Raw genomic sequence first — 14,046 nt, 5'->3', positions numbered from 1 at the left:
GATGGTTATGTTTCCTAGCCATTGACATGGGTTGTCATTTGATTAACGGGGTCACATCATTAGGAGAATGATGTGATTGACTTGACCCAGTCCGAATTGGACAAGGAGGGGGGCGGCGCCCCCCTTTCCTTTCCCCTCTCTCCTTCCCTCTCCTCTCCTACTCCAACAAGGAAAAGGGAGGGAGTCCTACTCCCGGTGGGAGTAGGACTCCTCCTGTCGCGCCCCTCCTGGCCGGCCGCACCTCCCCCCTTGCTCCTTTATATACTGGGGCAGGGGGCACCCTAGAGACACAACAATTGATTTGATCTTTTAGCCGTGTGCGGTGCCTCCCTCCACCATAGTCCACCTCGATAATACTGTAGCGGTGCTTAGGCGAAGCCCTGCGTCGGTAGAACATCATCATCGTCACCACGCCGTCGTGCTGACGAAACTCTCCCTCAACACTCGGCTAGATCGGAGTTCGAGGGACGTCATCAGGCTGAATGTGTGCTGAACTCGGAGGTGCCGTGCGTTCGGTACTTGATCGGTCGGATCGTGAAGACGTACGACTACATCAACCGCGTTGTGCTAACACTTCCGCTTTCGGTCTACGAGGGTACGTGGACAACACTCTCCCCTCTCGTTGCTATGCATCACCATGATCTTGCGTGTGCGTAGGAAATTTTTTGAAATTACTACGTTCCCCAACAGTGGCATCCGAGCCTGGTTTTATGCGTAGATGTCATATGCACGAGTAGAACACAAGTGAGTTGTGGGCGATATAAGTCATACTGCTTACCAGCATGTCATACTTTGGTTCGGCGGTATTGTTGGATGAAGCGGCCCGGACCGACATTACGCGTACGCTTACGCGAGACTGGTTCTACCGACGTGCGTTGCACACAGGTGGCTGGCGGGTGTCAGTTTCTCCAACTTTAGTTGAACCAAGTGTGGCTATGCCCGGTCCTTGTGAAGGTTAAAACAGCACCAACTTGACAAACTATCGTTGTGGTTTTGATGCGTAGGTACGAACGGTTCTTACTAAGCCCATAGCAGCCACGTAAAATTTGCAACAACAAAGTAGAGGACGTCTAACTTGTTTTTGCAGGGCATGTTGTGATGTGATATGGTCAAGACATGATGCTAAATTTTATTGTATGAGATGATCATGTTTTGTAACCGAGTTATCGGCAACTGGCAGGAGCCATATGGTTGTCGCTTTATTGTATGCAATGCAATCGCCCTGTAATGCTTTACTTTATCACTAAGCGGTAGCAATAGTCGTAGAAGCATAAGATTGGTGAGACAACAACGATGCTACGATGGAGATCAAGGTGTCGCGCTGGTGACGATGGTGATCATGACGGTGCTTCTGAGATGGAGATCACAAGCACAAGATGATGATGGCCATATCATATCACTTATATTGATTGCATGTGATGTTTATCTTTTATGCATCTTATCTTTCTTTGATTGACGGTAGCATTATAAGATGATCCCTCACTAAATTATCAAAGTATAAGTGTTCGCCCTGAGTATGCACCGTTGCAAAAGTTCTTCGTGCTGAGACACCACGTGATGATCGGGTGTGATAGGCTCTACGTTCAAATACAACGGGTGCAAAACAGTTGCACACGCGGAATACTCAGGTTAAGCTTGACGAGCCTAGCATATAACAGATATGGCCTCGGAACACGGAGACCAAAAGGTCGAGCGTGAATCATATAGTAGATATGATCAACATAGTGATGTTCACCGTTGAAACTACTCCATCTCACGTGATGATCGGACATGGTTTAGTTGATATGGATCACGTGATCACTTAGAGGATTAGAGGGATTTCTATATAAGTGGGAGTTCTTAAGTAATATGATTAACTAAACTTAAATTTATCATGAACTTAGTACCTGATAGTATCTTGCTTGTCTATGTTGATTGTAGATAGATGGCCCGTGTTGTTGTTCCGTTGAATTTTAATGCGTTCCTTGAGAAAGCAAAGTTGAAAGATGATGGTAGCAATTACACGGACTGGGTCCATAACTTGAGGATTATCCTCATTGCTGCACAGAAGAATTATGTCCTGGAAGCACCGCTGGGTGCCAGGCCTGCTGCAGATGCAACTGACGATGTTAAGAACATCTGGCAAAGCAAAGCTGATGACTACTCGATAGTTCAGTGTGCCATGCTTTACGGCTTAGAACCGGGACTTCAACGACGTTTTGAACGTCATGGAGCATATGAGATGTTCCAGGAGTTGAAGTTAATATTTCAAGCAAATGCCCGGATTGAGAGATATGAAGTCTCCAATAAGTTCTACAGCTGCAAGATGGAGGAGAATAGTTCTGTCAGTGAGCATATACTTAGAATGTCTGGGTATAACAATCACTTGATTCAACTGGGAGTTAATCTTCCGGATGATAGCGTCATTGACAGAATTCTTCAATCACTGCCACCAAGCTACAAGAGCTTCGTGATGAACTATAACATGCAAGGGATGGATAAGACGATTCCCGAGCTCTTCGCAATGCTAAAGGCTGCGGAGGTAGAAATCAAAAAGGAGCATCAAGTGTTGATGGTCAATAAGACCACCAGTTTCAAGAAAAAGGTCAAAGGGAAGAAGAAGGGAAACTTCAAGAAGAACAGCAAGCAAGTTGCTGTTCAGGAGAAGAAACCCAAGTCTGGACCTAAGCCTGAGACTGAGTGCTTCTACTGCAAGCAGACTGGTCACTGGAAGCGGAACTGCCCCAAGTATTTGGCGGATAAGAAGGATGGCAAGGTGAACAAAGGTATATGTGATATACATGCTATTGATGTGTACCTTACTAATGCTCGCAGTAGCACCTGGGTATTTGATACTGGTTCTGTTGCTAATATTTGCAACTCGAAACAGGGCTACGGATTAAGCAAAGATTGTCTAAGGACGAGGTGACGATGCGCGTGGGAAATGGTTCCAAAGTCGATGTGATCGCGGTCGGCACGCTACCTCTACATCTACCTTCGGGATTAGTTTTAGACCTAAATAATTGTTATTTGGTGCCAGCGTTAAGCATGAACATTATATCTGGATCTTGTTTGATGCGAGACGGTTATTCATTTAAATCAGAGAATAATGGTTGTTCTATTTATATGAGTAATATCTTTTATGGTCATGCACCCTTGAAGAGTGGTCTATTTTTGTTGAATCTCGATAGTAGTACACATATTCATAATATTGAAGCCAAAAGATGCAGAGTTGATAATGATAGTGCAACTTATTTGTGGCACTGCCGTTTAGGTCATATCGGTGTAAAGCGCATGAAGAAACTCCATACTGATGGACTTTTGGAACCACTTGATTATGAATCACTTGGTACTTGCGAACCGTGCCTCATGGGCAAGATGACTAAAACGCCGTTCTCCGGAACTATGGAGAGAGCAACAGATTTGTTGGAAATCATACATACAGATGTATGTGGTCCGATGAATATTGAGGCTCGTGGCGGATATCGTTATTTTCTCACCTTCACAGATGATTTGAGCAGATATGGGTATATCTACTTAATGAAACATAAGTCTGGAACATTTGAAAAGTTCAAAGAATTTCAGAGTGAAGTTGAAAATCATCGTAACAAGAAAATAAAGTTTCTACGATCTGATCGTGGAGGAGAATATTTGAGTTATGAGTTTGGTCTTCATTTGAAACAATGCGGAATAGTTTCGCAACTCACGCCACCCGGAACACCACAGCGTAATGGTGTGTCCGAACGTCGTAATCATACTCTACTAGATATGGTGCGATCTATGATGTCTCTTACTGATTTACCGCTATCGTTTTGGGGTTATGCTTTAGACGGCCGCATTCACGTTAAATAGGGCACCATCAAAATCCGTTGAGACGACGCCTTATGAACTGTGGTTTGGCAAGAAACCAAAGTTGTCGTTTCTTAAAGTTTGGGGCTGCGATGCTTATGTGAAAAAGCTTCAACCTGATAAGCTCGAACCCAAATCGGAGAAATGTGTCTTCATAGGATACCCAAAGGAGACTGTTGGGTACACCTTCTATCACAGATCCGAAGGCAAGACTTTTTTTGCTAAATTCGGAATTTTTCTGGAGAAGGAGTTTCTCTCGAAAGAAGTGAGTGGGAGGAAAGTAGAACTTGATGAGGTAACTCTACCTGCTCCCTTATTGGAAAGTAGTTCATCGCAGAAACCGGTTTCTGCGACACCTACACCAATTAGTGAGGAAGTTAATGATGATGATCATGAAACTTCATATCAAGTTATTACTGAACCTCGTAGGTCAACCAGAGTAAGATCCGCACCAGAGTGGTACGGTAATCCTGTTCTGGAAGTTATGTTACTAGACCATGACGAACCTACGAACTATGAAGAAGCAATGGTGAGCCCATATTCCGCGAAATGGCTTGAGGCCATGAAATTTGAGATGGGATCCATGTATAAGAACAAAGTGTGGACTTTGGTTGACTTGCCCGATGATCGGCAAGCAATTGAGAATAAATGGATCTTCAAGAAGAAGATTGACGCTGACGGTAATGTTACTGTCTATAAAGCTCGACTTGTTGCAAAAGGTTTTCGACAAGTTCAAGGGATTGACTACGGTGAGACCTTCTCACCCGTAGCGATGCTTAAGTCTATCCGAATCATTTTAGCAATTACCGCATCTTATGATTATGAAATTTGGCAAATGGATGTCAAAACTGCATTCCTGAATGGATTTCTGGAAGAAGAGTTGTATATGATGCAACCGGAAGGTTTTGTTGATCCAAAGGGAGCTAACAAAGTGTGCAAGCTCCAGCGATCCATTTATGGACTGGTGCAAGCCTCTCAGAGTTGGAATAAACGCTTTGATAGTGTGATCAAAGCATTTGGTTTTGTACAGACTTTTGGAGAAGCCTGTATTTACAAGAAAGTGAGTGGGAGCTCTGTAGCATTTCTGATATTATATGTGGATGACATATTGCTGATTGGAAATGATATAGAATTTCTGGATAGCATAAAGGGATACTTGAATAAGAGTTTTTAATGAAAGACCTCGGTGAAGCTGCGTATATATTGGGCATCAAGATCTATAGAGATAGATCAAGACGCTTAATTGGACTTTCACAAAGCACATACCTTGACAAAGTTTTGAAGAAGTTCAAAATGGATCAAGCAAAGAAAGGGTTATTGCCTGTGTTACAAGGTGTGAAGTTGAGTAAGACTCAATGCCCGACCACTGCAGAAGATAGAGAGAAGATGAAAGATGTTCCCTATGCTTCAGCCACAGGCTCTATCATGTATGCAATGCTGTGTACCAGACTTGATGTGTGCCTTGTTATAAGTCTAGCAGGGAGGTACCAAAGTAATCCAGGAGTGGATCACTGGACAGTGGTCAAGAACATCCTGAAATACCTGAAAAGGACTAAGGATATGTTTCTCATTTATGGAGGTGACAAAGAGCTCATCGTAAATGGTTACGTTGATGCAAGCTTTGACACTGATCCGGACGATTCTAAATCGCAAACCGGATACGTGTTTACATTGAACGGTGGAGCTGTCAGTTGGTGCAGTTCTAAACAAAGCGTCGTGGCGGGATCTACGTGTGAAGCGGAATACATAGCTGCTTCGGAAGCAGCAAATGAAGGAGTCTGGATGAAGGAGTTCATATCCGATCTAGGTGTCATACCTAGTGCATCGGGTCCAATGAAAATCTTTTGTGACAATACTGGTGCAATTGCCTTGGCGAAGGAATCCAGATTTCACAAGAGAACCAAACACATCATGAGACGCTTCAATTCCATCCGGGATCTAGTCCAGGTGGGAGACATAGAAATTTGCAAGATACATACGGATCTGAATGTTGCAGACCCGTTGACTAAGCCTCTTCCACGAGCAAAACATGATCAGCACCAAGGCTCCATGGGTGTTAGAATCATTACTGTGTAATCTAGATTATTGACTCTAGTGCAAGTGGGAGACTGAAGGAAATATGCCCTAGAGGCAATAATAAAGTTATTATTTATTTCCTTATATCATGATAAATGTTTATTATTCATGATAGAATTGTATTAACCGGAAACGTAATACTTGTGTGAATACATAGACAAACAGAGTGTCACTAGTATGCCTCTACTTGACTAGCTCGTTAATCAAAGATGGTTATGTTTCCTAGCCATTGACATGGGTTGTCATTTGATTAATGGGGTCACATCATTAGGAGAATGATGTGATTGACTTGACCCATTCCGTTAGCTTAGCACTCGATCGTTTAGTAAGTTGCTATTGCTTTCTTCATGACTTATACATGTTCCTATGACTATGAAATTATGCAACTCCCGTTTACCGGAGGAACACTTTGTGTGCTACCAAACGTCACAACGTAACTGGGTGATTATAAAGGTGCTCTACAGGTGTCTCCGAAGGTACTTGTTGGGTTGGCGTATTTCGAGATTAGGATTTGTCACTCCGATTGTCGGAGAGGTATCTCTGGGCCCACTCGGTAATGCACATCACTTAAGCCTTGCAAGCATTGCAACTAATGAGTTAGTTGCGGGATGACGTATTACGGAACAAGTAAAGAGACTTGCCGGTAACGAGATTGAACTAGGTATTGAGATACCGACGATCGAATCTCGGGCAAGTAACATACCGATGACAAAGGGAACAACGTATCTTATTATGCGGTCTGACCGATAAAGATCTTCGTAGAATATGTGGGAGCCAATATGAGCATCCAGGTTCCGCTATTGGTTATTGACCGGAGACGTGTCTCGGTCATGTCTACATAGTTCTCAAACCCGTAGGGTCCGCACGCTTAAAGTTTCGATGACAGTTATATTATGAGTTTATGAGTTTTGATGTACCGAAGGTTGTTCGGAGTCCCAGATGTGATCACGGACATAACGAGGAGTCTCGAAATGGTCGAGACATGAAGATTGATATATTGGATGACTATATTCGGACATCGGAATGGTTCCGGGGGTTATCGGATATATACCGGAGTACCGGGGGGTTACCGGAACCCCCCGGAGGCTATTGGGCCTCATGGGCCCAATTGGTGGAAGAGGAGAGGCGGCCAAGGGGCAGCCGCGCGCCCCACCCCCCCAAGTCCGAATTGGACAAGGAGGGGGGCGGCGCCCCCCCCCTTTCCTTTCCCCTCTCTCCTTCCCTCTCCTCTCCTAGTCCAACAAGGAAATGGGAGGGAGTCCTACTCCCGGTGGGAGTAGGACTCCTCCTGGCGCGCCCCTCCTGGCCGGCCGCACCTCCCCTCTTGCTCCTTTATATACGGGGGCAGGGGCACCCTAGAGACACAACAATTGATTTGATCTTTTAGCCGTGTGCGGTGCCCCCCTCCACCATAGTCCACCTCGATAATACTGTAGCGGTGCTTAGGCGAAGCCCTGCATCGGTAGAACATCATCATCGTCACCACGCCATCGTGCTGCCGAAACTCTCCCTCAACACTCGGCTGGATCGGAGTTCGAGGGACGTCATCGGGCTGAACATGTGCTGAACTCGGAGGTCCGTGCGTTCGGTACTTGATCGGTCGGATCGTGAAGACGTACGACTACATCAACCGCGTTGTGCTAACGCTTCCGCTTTCGGTCTACGAGGGTACGTGGACAACACTCTCCCCTCTCATTGCTATGCATCACCATGATCTTGCGTGTGCGTAGGATTTTTTTTGAAATTACTACGTTCCCCAACAACGACATCCTTCCTCCTCCTCCTCCCCCTCCGATGCATCGCCCTAACTCTTCCATCCCAAGCAATCCCTCGGCGCTCACCTGCTTTGCCTGTCACCAGCCCGGGATTTCCAATCAAGATGTTCCAATCCTCCTTTCTGCCTTATTTGTCGTTTCGACGGTCACCTCGCTGTCAATTGTCAGAATCTTCAGAAGCCGCCGTCCTTTGTGCACTTTGTGACGGGCCTCCCTGGTTGTTCATTTTTGCCTTGGATTGTGATTTGCCTGTGGTGGTGGCGGCCCCCTCTCTTTACAATGCCACCATTGTCACGGTGGAAGACCAAAGGATTTCCTCCCAAACTCTGCTTGAAGGGCTCCGAATCTGAGATGTCGAGGGATGGGATTGGCAAGTGAACCAGCTGTCTGACTTTGAGTTTTCAGTAGTCTTTCCCTCCCAGGATTGTCTCCGTATGATCGCGTCATGCACCAGCTTCACCCTCCCCCTCAATTAGCTGGTGGTGTCGGTGAAGCCTGCCTCTTGTGGTGTTAAAGCTGTTGGCCCTCTCTCTCAGGTTTGGGTGCCGGTGGATGATGTTCCAGTGGGACTCCGATCTTCTTCCTTTCTGATGGCCTTCGGTGCTCTGATTGGCAAACCTGTGGAAGTTGACTCGGAGTCTCTGGATAAGGTTGGCCCTGCACATGTCAAGATTTGGTGTGTTGACCCGATATGTGTCCGTGGATCGATCGATGTGTTCCCCTCTCCCGATGGAGTTAGACTACGTGTTCGGGTTGAGGGGGCTGAAGCTTTCCAACCTCCTCCACCCCCCCCCCCTCCATCCAACCCCTCGGACAAGCAAGACAAGAATGGCGATGGCTCTATGGGTGGGCAGAATCCTAGTGGGGGCTCTGATCCACGCTTTACTCAATCTGAATGGGACGGGCTGGATGAATCTGAGCGGGAACTCTTCAAATCTAATGCTCCTATTGACAAGGCACCGCGTGAGGCGGGCGCTGCTCCTACCTCTGCCCCAATGGTGCCTACTGATGATGAGTTGCTGCGCAAGAAGCCTTTAGCCACGGTCACTCCCATCTCGAGAGTCTATTCCAACCTCCCTGGCCGTCCACTCTCTCCCACCCGCTCGGGTATTGAGGATCTGCTTCCCTCCCCAGGTCGTGCTGATGATGTTTCACAGTCCAAGAGAAAGAAGAAATCTTCGGTGCGGAGAGCAGGGCCTCTTCGGGCTCTAAGCAGTCTATGACGGGAGTTTGTCGTCGCCTCGACAAGGATCTTGGTTCGATATCTCGTTCGGGCACTGCCTCAGCCTCCCCCATGGCGCGCTCTCCCTCGATCTGGTCGCCTACCTCCACGGCTCGCAAGGCAGGCGGGTGCGCGACGCGGGTGAATCGGTGGTGGCGCGGGCGAAGCATCGTGCTGCTGCTAAGGGCCTTCCTCCTTCAGGTAACTGTCATAGTCCGACTCCTCCTCTCTCCCCGATCCGGCTTGTTTTACCTTCTCTTTCTGATGACCACCTGTTAAATATCATGTCTGATGTGGGTGTTACTATCAATCCCGATCAAGGTTCGCCTTCACTTCTTCGTTCTACTATTTGGGCTAATGAGGTGGCCCAGGCTGCCCTTGCTAAGGCTAAAGAGGTTGTTGCCTCTACGGCTACGGCTTCGGGTTATGTGGCTGCTAGGGATCAGAGAGGTGGCGTGGTGCTTGGTAGTGGCCAACCCCAGCCTAGCTCTTCCAGGAGGGGTACATCCAAAAGGTCAAAACCCTGCGTTGCCCCTAGCAGGTCGAGTCTCCGCATAAAAAATCTATCCTATAAATGAAAGCCTTATTCTGGAACATCAGGGGTTTTGGTGCTAGGGGGCGCCGAGACCAGATTAGAGATGTCGTTCGTGGGGATAATATCGATATTGTCAGGCTAGTTGAAACCTTTAAAGATTCTTTCTCTCCCAATGAACTTTCTGTGATTGCGGGCATGGATAGATTCGATTGCACATGCTTCCTGCTTCGGGGCATTTGGGAGGGATTTTGATTGGTTCCAAAAGGGATGTTTTTGATTTTGTGGCTTTTGATCATGGTATTTTTTGGGCAAGCACGGTAGTTTTTCACAAATCTCTTAACATCTTGTGGGAATTTATGGTTGTCTACGGCCCTGCTGATCACTCGCTGACCTCCCTGTACCTGGATGAGCTCTCTGCTAAGATCGAGGCTTGTAATATTCCGATAGTTATCGGTGGTGACTTTAACCTTCTTCGCACCCCCTCGGACAAGAGCAATGCTAATTTTTCCTGGCCTCTAGCTAATGCTTTCAACGACTTTATTAGTACCTGTGCTATTCGCGAGCTTCCTAGGGTTGGGGCTCGTTTTACCTGGTCAAATCATCAGGCCAACCCGATTAGATCTGTGCTAGACCGAGTGTTCATGTGTTCCAGGTGGGACGCCCTTTTTCCTCGGGCTTCCCTCCTTGCTAAAATTAATGTGGGCTCTGACCATAGCCCTTTGCTTCTTGATGCTGGGATGCAGCAAGATAGACCTTCCTCTCGTTTCCAGTTTGATGCTTCCTGGCTCCTCGTGGACGGGTTTACTGACATGCTGGCTACTAAAATCCTTAACTTCTTGGCCCCCAGACCTCGTTCCTTTGGCCCTATGGACGACTGGCATTCCTGTTCCTACGAGCTGCGCAAATTCCTTAGAGGTTGGTCCCGTAACCACGCTGCGGAGGAGCGTAGGGCGAAGATTGCTCTGGAATCCCAGATTATGGATCTTGACCGAACGACTGATACCTTGGGTCTCTCGGATGCTGGGTGGGCTGTGCGCTATAACCTCGAGGCCGCCTTGATGCAGTTGCATCATCAGGCGGAAGTTTATTGGCGCCAACGTGGCACGTTGAACTGGACGTTAAAAGGGGACTCCCCTATTGCTTATTTCTTTGCCATCACCAATGGTCGGAGAAGACGGTGTTTTATAAATAGCCTGATCATTAATGGTGTCCGATCCTCGGACCAATCCTTAATTCTCTCTCATGTGGTGGATTTTTTCTCTTCTTTATTAGGGGCCAAGCCTCCTACTGGCTTTTCTATCTCAACTCCCCTGTGGGATAATAATATGAAAGTTTCGGCCGAGGAAAATGAAACCTTAATGATTCCCCTCTCTGATAAGGAAATTTGGGATGTGGTTAACTCTGCCAACCCCAACGCTGCATCTGGCCCGGATGGGTTCTCGATTCCCTTCTTCAAAAAATTCTGGCCGCAATTGCGTCAGTTGGTCTGTCAGGTTATTCAGGGCTTTTGTTTGGGCACCATTGATATATCTCGCCTCAACTATGCGGTGATCACCTTGATTCCTAAGGTTAAAGGTGCTGAGCTGATTTCCCAGTTCAGGCCTATTGCATTGATTAATAATTTTGCCAAGTTCCCGGCTAAAGGTTTTGCGAACCATCTCTCCCCTATTGCTCATAGAGTTATCAGCCCTTTCCAATCTGCTTTCATCAAAGGGTGTTTTATTTTAGATGGTATTCTTTGCCTCCATGAGATTGTTCATGACCTAAAATCTCGTGACTCTAAAGTTGTCATCCTCAAATTGGACTTCGAGAAAGCATATGATTTGGTCAGTTGGCCTTTCCTGAGAGAGGTCCTTTTGGCGAAAGGCTTCGATGGGGCGTATGTTCACCGTATTATGCAGCTGCTCTCGGGGGGGCACACTGCGGTCTCTGTTAATGGTCACGTTAGTAACTTCTTTGTCAATGGCAGGGGCCTGTGACAGGGTGACCCCGCGTCCCCTGTTCTGTTTAACTTCGTCGCCGATGCCTTCTCCCGCATCTTGTCTAGGGCTGCCCATCATGGTCATATTACTCCGGTTGTTTCTCATCTAATCCCGGAAGGTGTTACCCACTTACAGTATGCTGATGAAACGATTATTATGGTTGATTTGAATGATGCTTGCATTGCCCACCTCAAGTTCATCCTCCTTTGCTTCGAGGCCGTTTCGGCACTGAAAAATAACTTTTCTAAGAGTGAGGTCATTGTCACTGGCGTTGATGATTCTGAGGCTTTGAGAGTGGCCCGGCTCCTTAATTGCAACCTGGGTTCCTTCCCCTTTAAATACCTGGGCCTTCCCATTTCGCCAGACTTGCTTCACTCAAAAGACTTTGCCCCAGCTGTCTCTAAGGTGGGAAATAGGGTTCTTCCCTGGCGTGGCAGATATAATACTAACGCCGGGAAAGTAGCTCTGATCAATGCTTGTCTGTCTTCCCTTCCTATGTTCCTAATGGGCTTTTATCTTCTTTTTGCTGGGACCCATGCGGGTTTTGACAAACACAGGGGTGCTTTCTACTGGAATGTTGCTGACAACAGACGAAAGTATAGGCTTGTTAAATGGCAACTCATGTGTAGGCCTAAGAATCTTGGGGGGTTGGGCATCATTAACACGTCTGTCATGAATAAATGCCTTATGATCAAATGGTGGTGAAAGATCATGTCTAGTGGGGTCGGTTCATTATGGTACTCTATTCTCAAAGCTAAGTATTTTCCCCATTCTAGCCCGATGTTTGCAGGGGCCCGGCGTGGATCTCAATTCTGGAAAGACCTTATTAAAGTCCGGCCTCTTTTCCTCAAACATGTTAAGTTTATTGTAGGAGATTGTTCCTCAGTTCGTTTTTGGATTGACTGGTGGTGCGGAGACTCACCTCTCTCTGTGAGATTTCCTGTTCTTTTCTCTTACTGCCCTAACCCGAATATCTCCATCGCGGAGGTGTCGGCTAATAATTGGGACCTGGATTTCCGTCGCTCCCTTTCTCCTAAAGAGTTGGAAGATTGGCAAAGTCTCTCTGCCTTATTCCCCACACTCTCGGAGACTCCGGATTCGGTGGTTTGGCCTCATACCGCCTCCAGCCGTTTCTCGGTTAAGTCCTTGTATTCTAAACTTATTGGTGGTGCCCCTACTAATAGATTTTCTAGCATTTGACGGTCCCGTGTGCCTCCGAAAATCAAAATCTTCCTCTGGCAGGCCTTTAGAGGCTGTCTTCTCGCGGCTGACCAAATTCGGAAGAGGAATGGTCCGGGCTCGGAATTTTGTGCTCTCTGTGGTGACTTGGAGGACACGAATCATATTTTCTTCCATTGTGTGCTTGCTAAACTTGTTTGGAGCTGTGTCAGATCCTGGCTTCAGATCACTTGGGATCCCTCCTCCTTTAATGAGCTGAGAGGCCTTGCCAATTCGTTGGCTGGTGTGACACAGAGGGTCTTCTGGGTTGGTCTGGGTGCCATGTGCTGGTCGTTATGGACCATTAGAAACAAATTTACGATCGAACATGTTTATCCTACTAAACCAGCTGATTGTTTATTTAAAGCATGTATCTTCTTGCAGCAGTGGAGATTATCGACTAAGGTGGAGGACCGGGACGCTCTTGATCTGCTCATATCTAAAGCTCGGGCCTCAGCGTCGTCTCTTTCTAGGCAGGATCCTGATGTCTGATCTCGCATTTTGGGGTTTCTTCGACTTAGTTGCTGGCTATGTCCTTCCTTCGTTATCCGGCCTGCGTGCCGTGTCTGGCAGGGTGCCATGTATCCATCATACTTTCGTGCTTGTCGTTGCGTGTCCGTGTTTGGGTGAACTGGTGGTGGCTTCGTCCCCGTTGTTGCTATGGTTGCTCTGTGACTCTGCCGTGTGGCTTAATTTATAAAGTAGGGCCTAGGCCTTTTCTCTAAAAATAATAATTAAGGGAGAAGCATCGATGGAGGAGTCTGTTGGGGCACCTATTTGAGCGCTACCATGATTGGTTGAGGATCTGTTGCCCTCGTTAGAAAGGCCCACGCTAGAAAAAAAGAAACCAGGCGCCCGACGACAAGCTTGGCATCGATGCCAGCCAGAATCCTGGGATCGATTGGGGTTTTAACGAAACAGCCAGGAATTTGAACCTAGCGCCTGGTCTTAGCACCGGCGTTGTAGATGCCCTTATTTTCAGCCTCGAATGACCAGGTTGTCCACCGTAAGGATTTTATTTTCAGCAAGAATCCCAATAAAGAACTTGCACTTGGACCCGGTATATGCCTCCCAAATCATTGAAGTGTCATGTGCGTTAGGATGGAGCCTTCGAGTTGAGCGAGGCATGCTGATTTGGATGAATATTTTTCATCCGTCGTCCAATACCAACGAAAACTGGGGTCAGCTGACAGCGGAGGGATGCTTTGCAGGCCGATCTATGTCATTTATGTTGCATAGCATGACGGTTGTTTCTTTAGTTATTTGCAGTCAAATAAGTCGAGGTTAGATCACTTAATATTCTACATAACCTTTATATGTTTCGAAAAAAAAAACGTGCAGTTTTGTTCTTGTGCCAATAGTCCGTTGCATCTTCTGGTCTGTAGGTGTCTGAAGAAATGCTTATCACTT

The sequence above is a fragment of the Triticum aestivum genome, chromosome 1D, assembly GCF_018294505.1.
Source record: "Triticum aestivum cultivar Chinese Spring chromosome 1D, IWGSC CS RefSeq v2.1, whole genome shotgun sequence".
NCBI classification, from domain to species: Eukaryota; Viridiplantae; Streptophyta; class Magnoliopsida; order Poales; family Poaceae; genus Triticum; species Triticum aestivum.
Note: the sequence above shows the minus strand (reverse complement) of the source record.